Genomic DNA, 12169 nt, shown 5'->3' with positions numbered 1-12169 from the left:
GTTGCAGTTTCATCCAATCTGATATATATGACACCTCGAACCTCGCGCGGACCAAAACATCGGGTCTGTATAAGGTAATCTTGCAACCTGAGTTAAGTGATAGGTTGCAGTTTCATCCAATCTGATATATTTAACACCTTGAACCTCGCCCGACGAGAACATCGGGTCTGTATATGGTAATCTTGCAAACTGAGTTAAGTGATAGGTTGCAGTTTCATCCAATATGATATAATTGACACCTCGAACCTTGCCCCGATGAGAACATCGGGTATGTAGATGGTAATCTCGCAACCTGAGTTAAGTGATAGGTTGAAGTTTCATTTAATCTGATATATTTGACACCTAAAACTTCGCTCCGACGAGAACATAGGGTCTGTATATGGTAATATTCTAACCTGAGTTAAGTGATAGGTTGCAGTTTCATCTAATCTGATATAATTGACACCTCGAACCTTTCCCCGACGAGAACATCGATTCTGTATATGGTAATCTTGCAACCTGAGTTAAGTAATAGGTTGCAGTTTCATCCAATCTGATATATTTGACACCTCGAACCTCGCCGTGACGAGAACATCGGGTCTGTATATAGTAATCTTGGAACCTGAGTTAAGTGATAGGTTGCAATTTCATCCAATCTGATATATATGACACCTCGAACCTCGCGCGTACCAAAACATCGGGTCTGTATAAGGTAATCTTGCAACCTGAGTTAAGTGATAGGTTGCAGTTTCATCCAATCTGATATATTTAACACCTTGAACCTCGCCCGACGAGAACATCGGGTCTGTATATGGTAATCTTGCAAACTGAGTTAAGTGATAGGTTGCAGTTTCATCCAATATGATATAATTGACACCTCGAACCTTGCCCCGATGAGAACATCGGGTATGTAGATGGTAATCTCGCAACCTGAGTTAAGTGATAGGTTGAAGTTTCATCCAATCTGATATATTTGACACCTAAAACTTCGCTCCAACGAGAACATAGGGTCTGTATATGGTAATATTCTAACCTGAGTTAAGTGATAGGTTTCAGTTTCATCTAATCTGATATAATTGACACCTCGAACCTTTCCCCGACGAGAACATCGGGTCTGTATATGGTAATCTTGCAACCTGAGTTAAGTGATAGGTTGCAGTTTCATCCAATCTGATATATTTGACACCTCGAACCTCGCCGTGACGAGAACATCGGGTCTGTATATAGTAATCTTGGAACCTGAGTTAAGTGATAGGTTGCAGTTTCATCCAATCTGATATATATGACACCTCGAACCTCGCGCGGACCAAAACATCGGGTCTGTATAAGGTAATCTTGCAACCTGATTTAAGTGATAGGTTGCAGTTTCATCCAATCTGATATATTTAACACCTTGAACCTCGCCCGACGAGAACATCGGGTTTGTATATGGTAATCTTGCAAACTGAGTTAAGTGATAGGTTGCAGTTTCATGCAATATGATATAATTGACACCTCGAACCTTGCCCCGATGAGAACATCGGGTATGTAGATGGTAATCTCGCAACCTGAGTTAAGTGATAGGTTGAAGTTTCATCCAATCTGATATATTTGACACCTAAAACTTTGCTCGGACGAGAACATAGGGTCTGTATATGGTAATATTCTAACCTGAGTTAAGTGATAGGTTGCAGTTTCATCCAACCTGATATATTGACACCTCGAACCTTTCCCCGACGAGAACATCGGGTCTGTATATGGTAATCTTGCAACCTGAGTTAAGTGATAGGTTGAAGTTTCATCCAATCTGATATATTTGACACCTAGAACTTCGCTCGGACGAGAACATAGGGTCTGTATATGGTAATATTGCAACCTGAGTTAAGTGATAGGTTGCAGTTTCATCAAATCTGATATATTTGACACCTCGAACCTCGCGCGAACCAAACATCGGGTCTAAATAAGGTAATCTTGCAACCTGAGTTAAGTGATAGGTTGCAGGTTCATCAAATCTGATATATTTGACAGCTCGAACCTCGCCCCAATAAGAACATCGGGTTTGTATATGGTTTGCCACCTGAGTTAAGTGATAGGTTGCAGTTTCATCCGATCTGATATAATTGACACCTCGAACCTTTCCCCGACGAGAACATCGGGTCTATATATGGTAATCTTGCAACATGAGTTAAGTGATAGGTTGAAGTTTCATCCAATCTGATATATTTGACACCTAGAACTTCGCTCGGACGAGAACATAGGGTCTGTATATGGTAATATTGCAACTTGAGTTAAGTGATAGGTTGCAGTTTCATCCAATCTGATATATTTGACACCTCGAACCTCGGCCCGACGATAACATCGGGTCTGTATATGGTAATCTTGCAACCTAAGTTAAGTGATAGGTTGCAATTTCATCCAATCTGATATAATTGACACCTCGAACCTTGCCCCGACGAGAACATCGGGTATGTATATGGTAATCTTGCAACCTGAGTTAAGTGATAGGTTTAAGTTTCATCCAATGTGAAATATTGGACACCTAGAACCTCGTGCTGACCAGAACATCGGGTCTGAATATGGTAATCTTGCAACCTGAGTTAAGTGATAGTTTGTAGTTTCATCCAATCTAATATATTTGACACCTCGAACCTCACGCGGACCAGAACATCGGGTCTGTATATGGTAATCTTGCAACCTAAGTTAAGTGATAGGTTGCAGTTTCATCCAATCTGATATATTTGACACCACGAACCTCGCCCCGACGAGAACATCGGGTCTGTATTTGGTAATCTTGCAACCTGAGTTAAGTGATAGGTTGAAGTTTCATCCAATCTGATATATTTGACACCTAGAACTTCGCTTGGACGAGAACATAGAGTCTGTATATGGTAATATTGCAACCTGAGTTAACTGATAGGTTGCAGTTTCATCCAATCTGATATATTTGACACCTCGAACCTCGCGCAGACCAAAACATCGGGTACTTATAAGGTAATATTGCAACCTGAGTTAAGTGATAGGTTGCATTTTTATCCAATCTGATATATTTGACACCTAGAACCTCGCCCCGACCAGAACATCGGGTCTGTATATGGTAATCTTGCAACCTGAGTTAAGTGATAGGTTGAAGTTTCATCCAATATTATTTATTTGACACCTAGAACTTCGCTCGGACGAGAACATAGGGTCTGTATTTGGTAATACTGCAACCTGACTTAAGTGATAGGTTGCAGTTTCATCCAATCTGATATAATTGACACCTCGAACCTTTCCCCGACGTGAACATCGGGTCTCTATATGGTAATCTTGCAACCTGATTTAAGTGATAGGTTGAAGTTTCATCCAATCTGATATATATTTGACACCTATAACTTCGCTAGAACGACAACATAAGGTCTGTATATGGTAATATTGCAACCTGAGTTAAGTGATAGGTTGCAGTTTCATCCAATCTGATATATTTGACACCTCGAACCTCCCGCGGACCAAAACATCGGGACTGTATAAGGTAATCTTGCAACCTGAGTTAAGTGATAGGTTGCAGTTTCATCCAATCTGATATATTTGACACCTCGAACCTCGCGCGGATCAAAACATCGGGTCTAAATAAGGTAATCTTGCAGCCTGAGTTAAGTGATAGGTTTCAGGTTCATCAAATATGATATATTTGACACCTCGAACCTCGCCCCAACGAGAACATCGGGTCTGTATATGGTAACATTGCAACCTGAGTTAAGTGATAGGTTGCAGTTTCATCCGATCTGATATAATTGACACCTCGAACCTTTCCCCGACGGGAACATCGAGTATGTATATGGTAATCTTGCAACCTGAGTTAAGTGATAGGTTGAAGTTTCATCCAATCTGATATATTTGAAACCTAGAACTTCGCTCGGACGAGAACATAGGGGTCGTATATGGTAATATTGCACCTGAGTTAAGTGATAGGTTGCAGTTTCATCCAATCTGATATATTTGACACCTCGAACATCGCGCGGACCAAAACATCGGGTCTGTTTAAGGTAATCTTGCAACCTGAGTTAAGTGATAGGTTGCATTTTCATCCAATCTGATATATTTGACACCTCGAACCTCGCCCCGACGAGAACATTGGGTCTTTATATGGTAATCTTGCAACCTGAGTTAAGTGATAGGTTGCAGTTTCATCCAATCTGATATAATTGACACCTCGAACCTTTCCCCGACGAGAACATCGGGTATGTATATGGTAATCTTGCAACCTGAGTTAAGTGATAGGTTGAAGTTTCATCCAATGTGACATATTTGATACCTAGAACCTCGCGCGGACCAGAACATCGGGTCTGTATATGGTAATCTTGCAACCTGAGTTAAGTGATAGGTTGTAGTTTCATCCAATCTAATATATTTGACACCTCGAACCTCACGCGGACCAGAACATCGGGTCTGTATATGGTAATATTGCAACCTGAGTTAAGTGATAGGTTGCAGTTTCATCCAATCTGATATATTTGACACCTAGAACCTCGCCCCGACGAGAACATCGGGTCTGTATATGGTAATCTTGCAACCTGAGTTAAGTGATAGGTTGCAATTTCATCCAATCTGATATAATTGACACCTCGAACCTCGCCCCGACGAGAACATCGGGTTTGTATATGGTTATCTTGCAACCTGAGTTAAGTGATAGGTTGAAGTTTCATCCAACTTGATATATTTGACACCTAGAACCTCACGCGGACCATAACATCGGGTCTGTATATGGTAATCTTGCAACCTGAGTTAAGTGATATATTGCAGTTTCATCCAATCTGATATATTTGACACCTCGAACCTCGCGTAGATCAGAACTTTGGGTCTGTATATGGTAATCTTACAACCTGAGTTAAGTGATAGGTTGCAGTTTCATCTCATCTGATATATTTGACACCTCGAACCTCGCCCCGACGAGAACTTCGGGTCTGTATATATGGTAATATTGCAACCTGAGTTAAGTGATAGGTTTAAGTTTCATCCAATCTGATATATTTGACACCTAAAACTTCGCTCGGACGAGAACATATGATCTGTATATGGTAAAATTGCAACCTGAGTTAAGTGATAGGTTGCAGTTTCATCCAATATGATATATTTGACACCTCAAACCTCGCGCGGACCAAAACATCGGGTATGTATAAGGTAATCTTGCAACCTGAGTTAAGTGATAGGTTGCAGTTTCATCCAATCTGATATAATTGACACCTCGAACCTTGCCCCGACGAGAACATCGGGTATGTATATGGTAATATTGCAACCTGAGTTAAGTGATAGGATGAAGTTTCATCCAATCTGATATATTTGACACCTAAAACTTTGCTCGGACGAGAACATAGGGTCTGTATATGGTAATATTGCAACCTGAGTTAAGTGATAGGTTGAAGTTTCATCCAATATGATATATTTGACACCTCGAACCTCGCGCGGACCAAAACATCGGGTCTAAATAAGGTAATCTTGCAACCTGAGTTAAGTGATAGGTTGCAGGTTCATCAAATCTGATATATTTGACACCTCGAACCTCGCCCCAACGAGAACATCGGGTCTTTATATGGTAATATTGCAACCTGAGTTAAGTGATAGGTTACAGTTTCATCCGATCTGATATAATTGACACCTCGAACCTTTCCCCGACGAGAACATCGGGTCTGTATATGGTAATCTTGCAACCTGAGTTAAGTGATAGGTTGAAGTTTCATCCAATCTGATATATTTGACACCTCGAACATCGCCCCGACGAGAACATCGGGTATGTATATGGTAATCTTGCAACCTGAGTTAAGTGATAGGTTGAAGTTTCATCCAATCAGATATATTTGACACCTAGAACTTCGCTCGGACGAGAACATAGGGTCTGTATTTGGTAATATTGCAACCTGACTTAAGTGACAGGTTGAAGTTTCATCCAATCTGATATAATTGACACCTCGAACCTTTCCCCGACGAGAACATAGGGTCTGTATATGGTAATCTTGCAACCTGAGTTAAGTGATAGGTTGAAGTTTCATCCAATCTGATATATTTGACACCTAAAACTTCGCTAGGACGACAACATAGGGTCTGTAAATGGTAATATTGCAACCTGAGTTAAGTGATAGGTTGCAGTTTCATCTAATCTGATATATTTGACACCTTGAACCTCGCGCGAACCAAAACATCGGGACTATATAAGGTAATCTTGCAACCTGAGTTAAGTGATAGGTTGAAGTTTCATCCAATCTGATATATTTAACACCTCGAACCTCGCCCGGACCAAAACATCGGGTCTAAATAAGGTAATCTTGCAACCTGAGTTAAGTGATAGGTTGCAATTTCATCCAATCTGATATAATTGACACCTCGAACCTCGCCCCGAAGAGAACATCGGGTTTGTATATGGTTATCTTGCAACCTGAGTTAAGTGATAGGTTGAAGTTTCATCCAACTTGATATATTTGACACCTAGAACCTCACGCGGACCATAACATCGGGTCTGTATATGGTAATCTTGCAACCTGAGTTAAGTGATATATTGCAGTTTCATCCAATCTGATATATTTGACACCTCGAACCTCGCGTAGATCAGAACTTTGGGTCTGTATATGGTAATCTTACAACCTGAGTTAAGTGATAGGTTGCAGTTTCATCTCATCTGATATATTTGACACCTCGAACCTCGCCCCGACGAGAACTTCGGGTCTGTATATATGGTAATATTGCAACCTGAGTTAAGTGATAGGTTTAAGTTTCATCCAATCTGATATATTTGACACCTAAAACTTCGCTCGGACGAGAACATATGATCTGTATATGGTAAAATTGCAACCTGAGTTAAGTGATAGGTTGCAGTTTCATCCAATATGATATATTTGACACCTCAAACCTCGCGCGGACCAAAACATCGGGTATGTATAAGGTAATCTTGCAACCTGAGTTAAGTGATAGGTTGTAGTTTCATCCAATCTGATATATTTGACACCTCGAACATCGCCCCAACGAGAACATCGGGTCTGTATATGGTAATCTTGTAACCTGAGTTAATTGATAGGTTGCAATTTCATCCAATCTGATATAATTGACACCTCGAACCTTGCCTCGACGAGAACATCGGGTATGTATATGGTAATCTTGCAACCTGAGTTAAGTGATAGGTTGAAGTTTCATCCAATCTGATATATTTGACACCTAGAACTTCGCTCGGACGAGAACATAGGGTCTGTATTTGGTAATATTGCAACCTGACTTAAGTGATAGGTTGCATTTTCATCCAATCTGATATATTTGACACCTCGAACCTCGCCCCGACGAGAACATCGGGTCTATATATGGTAATCTTGCAACTTGAGTTAAGTGATAGGTTGCAATTTCATCCAATCTGATATAATTGACACCTCGAACCTTTCCCCGACGAGAACATCGGGTATGTATATGGTAATCTTGCAACCTGAGTTAAGTGATAGGTTGAAGTTTCATCCAATGTGATATATTTGATACTTAGAACCTCGCGCGGACCAGAACATCGGGTCTGTATATGGTAATCTTGCAACCTGAGTTAAGTGATAGGTTGTAGTTTCATCCAATCCAATATATTTGACACCTCGAACCTCACGCGGACCAGAACATCGGGTCTGTATATGGTAATATTGCAACCTGAGTTAAGTGATAGGTTGCAGTTTCATCCAATCTGATATATTTAACACCTCGAACCTCGCCCCGACGAGAACATCGGGTCTGTATATGGTAATCTTGCAACCTGAGTTAAGTGATAGGTTGCAATTTCATCCAATCTGATATAATTGACACCTCGAACCTCGCCCCGAAGAGAACATCGGGTTTGTATATGGTTATCTTGCAACCTGAGTTAAGTGATAGGTTGAAGTTTCATCCAACTTGATATATTTGACACCTAGAACCTCACGCGGACTATAACATCGGGTCTGTATATGGTAATCTTGCAACCTGAGTTAAGTGATAGATTGCAGTTTCATCCAATCTGATATATTTGACACCTCGAACCTCGCCCCGACGAGAACATCGGGTCTGTATATGGTAATCTTGCAACCTGAATTAAGTGCTTGGTTGCAATTTCATCCAATCTGATATAATTGACACCTCGAACCTCTCCCCGACGAGAACATCGGGTCTGTATATGGTTATCTTGCAACTTGAGTTAAGTGATAGGTTGAAGTTTCATCCAACTTGATATATTTGACACCTCGAACCTCGCCGTGACGAGAACATCGGGTCTGTATATGGTAATATTGCAACCTGAATTAAGTGATAGGTTGCAGTTTCATCCAATCTGATATAATTGACACCTCGAACCTTTCCCCGACGAGAACATCGGGTCTGTATATGGTAATATTGCAACCTGAGTTAAGTGATAGGTTGAAGTTTCATCCAATCTGATATATTTGACACCTAAAACTTTGCTCGGACGAGAACATAGGGTCTGTATATGGTAATATTGCAACCTGAGTTAAGTGATAGGTTGCAGTTTCATCCAATATGATATATTTGACACCTCAAACCTCGCGCGGAACAAAATATCGGGTATGTATAAGGTAATCTTGCAACCTGAGTTAAGTGATAGGTTGCAGTTTCATCCAATCTGATATAATTGACACCTCGAACCTTGCCCCGACAAGAACATCGGGTATGTATATGGTAATATTGCAACCTGAGTTAAGTGATAGGTTGAAGTTTCATCCAATCTGATATATTTGACACCTAAAACTTTGCTCGGACGAGAACATAGGGTCTGTATATGGTAATATTGCAACCTGAGTTAAGTGATAGGTTGAAGTTTCATCCAATCTGATATATTTGACACCTCGAACCTCGCGCGGACCAAAACATCGGGTCTAAATAAGGTAATCTTGCAACCTGAGTTAAGTGATAGGTTGCAGGTTCATCAAATCTGATATATTTGACACCTCGAACCTCGCCCCGACGAGAACATCGGGTCTTTATATGGTAATATTGCAACCTGAGTTAAGTGATAGGTTACAGTTTCATCCGATCTGATATAATTGACACCTCGAACCTTTCCCCGACGAGAACATCGGGTCTGTATATGGTAATCTTGCAACCTGAGTTAAGTGATAGGTTGAAGTTTCATCCAATCTGATATATTTGACACCTCGAACATCGCCCCGACGAGAACATCGGGTATGTATATGGTAATCTTGCAACCTGAGTTAAGTGATAGGTTGAAGTTTCATCCAATCAGATATATTTGACACCTAGAACTTCGCTCGGACGAGAACATAGGGTCTGTATTTGGTAATATTGCAACCTGACTTAAGTGACAGGTTGAAGTTTCATCCAATCTGATATAATTGACACCTCGAACCTTTCCCCGACGAGAACATAGGGTCTGTATATGGTAATCTTGCAACCTGAGTTAAGTGATAGGTTGAAGTTTCATCCAATCTGATATATTTGACACCTAAAACTTCGCTAGGACGACAACATAGGGTCTGTAAATGGTAATATTGCAACCTGAGTTAAGTGATAGGTTGCAGTTTCATCTAATCTGATATATTTGACACCTTGAACCTCGCGCGAACCAAAACATCGGGACTATATAAGGTAATCTTGCAACCTGAGTTAAGTGATAGGTTGAAGTTTCATCCAATCTGATATATTTAACACCTCGAACCTCGCCCGGACCAAAACATCGGGTCTAAATAAGGTAATCTTGCAACCTGAGTTAAGTGATAGGTTGCAATTTCATCCAATCTGATATAATTGACACCTCGAACCTCGCCCCGAAGAGAACATCGGGTTTGTATATGGTTATCTTGCAACCTGAGTTAAGTGATAGGTTGAAGTTTCATCCAACTTGATATATTTGACACCTAGAACCTCACGCGGACTATAACATCGGGTCTGTATATGGTAATCTTGCAACCTGAGTTAAGTAATAGATTGCAGTTTCATCCAATCTGATATATTTGACACCTCGAACCTCGCGCAGATCAGAACTTGGGTCTGTATATGGTAATCTTACAACCTGAGTTAAGTGATAGGTTGCAGTTTCATCCCATCTGATATATTTGACACCTCGAACCTCGCCGTGACGAGAACATCGGGTCTGTATATGGTAATATTGCAACCTGAGTTAAGTGATAGGTTGCAGTTTCATCCAATCTGATATAATTGACACCTCGAACCTTTCCCCGACGAGAACATCGGGTCTGTATATGGTAATATTGCAACCTGAGTTAAGTGATAGGTTGAAGTTTCATCCAATCTGATATATTTGACACCTAAAACTTTGCTCGGACGAGAACATAGGGTCTGTATATGGTAATATTGCAACCTGAGTTAAGTGATAGGTTGCAGTTTCATCCAATATGATATATTTGACACCTCAAACCTCGCGCGGACCAAAACATCGGGTATGTATAAGGTAATCTTGCAACCTGAGTTAAGTGATAGGTTGCAGTTTCATCCAATCTGATATAATTGACACCTCGAACCTTGCCCCGACGAGAACATCGGGTATGTATATGGTAATATTGCAACCTGAGTTAAGTGATAGGATGAAGTTTCATCCAATCTGATATATTTGACACCTAAAACTTTGCTCGGACGAGAACATAGGGTCTGTATATGGTAATATTGCAACCTGAGTTAAGTGATAGGTTGAAGTTTCATCCAATATGATATATTTGACACCTCGAACCTCGCGCGGACCAAAACATCGGGTCTAAATAAGGTAATCTTGCAACCTGAGTTAAGTGATAGGTTGCAGGTTCATCAAATCTGATATATTTGACACCTCGAACCTCGCCCCAACGAGAACATCGGGTCTTTATATGGTAATATTGCAACCTGAGTTAAGTGATAGGTTACAGTTTCATCCGATCTGATATAATTGACACCTCGAACCTTTCCCCGACGAGAACATCGGGTCTGTATATGGTAATCTTGCAACCTGAGTTAAGTGATAGGTTGAAGTTTCATCCAATCTGATATATTTGACACCTCGAACATCGCCCCGACGAGAACATCGGGTATGTATATGGTAATCTTGCAACCTGAGTTAAGTGATAGGTTGAAGTTTCATCCAATCAGATATATTTGACACCTAGAACTTCGCTCGGACGAGAACATAGGGTCTGTATTTGGTAATATTGCAACCTGACTTAAGTGACAGGTTGAAGTTTCATCCAATCTGATATAATTGACACCTCGAACCTTTCCCCGACGAGAACATAGGGTCTGTATATGGTAATCTTGCAACCTGAGTTAAGTGATAGGTTGAAGTTTCATCCAATCTGATATATTTGACACCTAAAACTTCGCTAGGACGACAACATAGGGTCTGTAAATGGTAATATTGCAACCTGAGTTAAGTGATAGGTTGATGTTTCATCCAATCTGATATATTTGACACCTTGAACCTCGCGCGAACCAAAACATCGGGACTATATAAGGTAATCTTGCAACCTGAGTTAAGTGATAGGTTGAAGTTTCATCCAATCTGATATATTTGACACCTCGAACCTCGCCCGGACCAAAACATCGGGTCTAAATAAGGTAATCTTGCAACCTGAGTTAAGTGATAGGTTGCAGGTTCATCAAATCTGATATATTTGACACCTCGAACCTCGCCCCAACGAGAACATCGGGTCTGTATATGGTAATATTGCAACCTGAGTTAAGTGATAGGTTGCAGTTTGATCCGATCTGATATAATTGACACCTCGAACCTTTCCCCGACGAGAACATCGGGTCTGTATATGGTAATCTTGCAACCTGAGTTAAGTGATAGGTTGAAGTTTCATCCAATCTGATATATTTGACACCTAGAACTTCGCTCGGACGAGAACATAGGGTTTGTATATGGTAATATTGCACCTGAGTTAAGTGATAGGTTGCAGTTTCATCCAATATGATATATTTGACACCTCGAACCTCGCGGGGACCAAAACATCGAGTCTGTTTAAGGTAATCTTGCAACCTGAGTTAAGTGATAGGTTGCATTTTCATCCAATCTGATATATTTGACACCTCGAACCTCGCCCCGACGAGAACATCGGGTCTGTATATGGTAATCTTGCAACCTGAGTTAAGTGATAGGTTGCAATTTCATCCAATCTGATATAATTGACACCTCGAACCTTGCCCCGACGAGAACATCGGGTATGTATATGGTAATCTTGCAACCTGAGTTAGGTGATAGGTTGAAGTTTCATCCAATCTG

This window comes from Papaver somniferum, chromosome 1, assembly GCF_003573695.1.
Source record: "Papaver somniferum cultivar HN1 chromosome 1, ASM357369v1, whole genome shotgun sequence".
Taxonomy (NCBI): domain Eukaryota; kingdom Viridiplantae; phylum Streptophyta; class Magnoliopsida; order Ranunculales; family Papaveraceae; genus Papaver; species Papaver somniferum.
Note: the sequence above shows the minus strand (reverse complement) of the source record.